Source organism: Octopus bimaculoides, chromosome 14, assembly GCF_001194135.2.
Source record: "Octopus bimaculoides isolate UCB-OBI-ISO-001 chromosome 14, ASM119413v2, whole genome shotgun sequence".
NCBI classification, from domain to species: domain Eukaryota; kingdom Metazoa; phylum Mollusca; class Cephalopoda; order Octopoda; family Octopodidae; genus Octopus; species Octopus bimaculoides.
Window position 1 is genome coordinate 48622719 of NC_068994.1, and position 1496 is coordinate 48624214.

Consider the following 1496-nt stretch of genomic DNA (forward strand, 5'->3'; position numbering starts at 1 on the left):
TATATATATATATATATGAAAAAATGTGTATGCATGTATGTGTGTATGTATGTGTGCATGTATGTATATATGTATATATGTACGTAGGGAATAACGATGAAGACTAGGAAGGGGTAATGGGAGTGTAGGGGGTGAGAGAGAAAGAGAGAAATGATTGTGGGTGGATATGGATGGGCGTGGTGTTTCATGATATGGAGGGATGAAGATAAATATATTTGAGTGCGTAAGGATAAAACACGGATACATGCATGTACACACACACACACACACACGCACACACACACACACACACACACATATATATATATATATATATATGCATTCATGTATGTGTGTATGTGTGTATTTGTATATATAAATATAAACACACAGTCACATACATACACAGGCATGCAGTCGCAATCATATGCACACAGAGACACATAATTACGTAGAAAGTTAGACAGTCACGCACGCACACACACACACACACGCACACACACGCGCACACACACACACACACACACACTAAAATATAGGACCTGGCTACTCAAGCACACATAATTGGATACATATTCACACACTCCCACAATCTCATGACAAGACACAAACACGCATAAACACGCAATAGTACACACACACACACACACACACACACACATTTCCTTGCACTAAACCAGCTGCTGGAAATAGCAGCCAAATCTCCTTTGAGATCTTTTAAAATATTATTATTTTTATTATTATGCGCCCTTTTAAAGCCTAGCCAGGCTCATGGGGCCCGGTTTCCCGGTTTCTATGGCGTATGTGTTCCCCCCAGCAGGACGGGACGCCAGTCCATCGCAGCGTTACTCAAGAAACAGGAAGAAAGAGTGAGAGAAAGTTGGGGCGAAAGAATACAACAGGGGTCGCCATCACCTCCTGCCGGAGCATCGTGGAGCTTTTAGGTGTTTTCGCTCAATAAACACACACAACGCCCAGTCTTGGAATCGAAACCGCGAGTCCGCTGCCCTAATCACTGGGCCATTGCGCCTCCACCTTTTAAAATATATCGTCAGCTATTTGAGAACAAAATTTTAATTTCAAGAAGACAAAACTATAAGACAATTGCAGTGTGGAAGGTGTTTATAACCGTAATCCGATGACTAGAACAAAGAAAAGATAAAAATAATGAATAAATTCATGAAATATCCCCAATTTTTTTTAATGCAAAATCTCAATTTTTTAATATTTTTTTCCGAAAGACCACACTCGGAAAACTCAAAGGCCACGAATTAGCCACCCTCGGCGTAGAGTTATGCTCACCGATTTGTTGGTTGCTCTTGCTGTGACTGACGCTGTCGTAAGATGTTTTGCAAAGAAAACATGTTTGACGGTGAAATGCAATGTCAGCGATAATCAAATCGTCTGCTTTGTCACAAATAGTGTTTCACTCGAATACCACTACCAACTTTTGTTTTTATAGTCACATTTATTTCCTTTCCCTCTCTCCTTCTCCCCCTCTCTTTCTCTCTGCATAT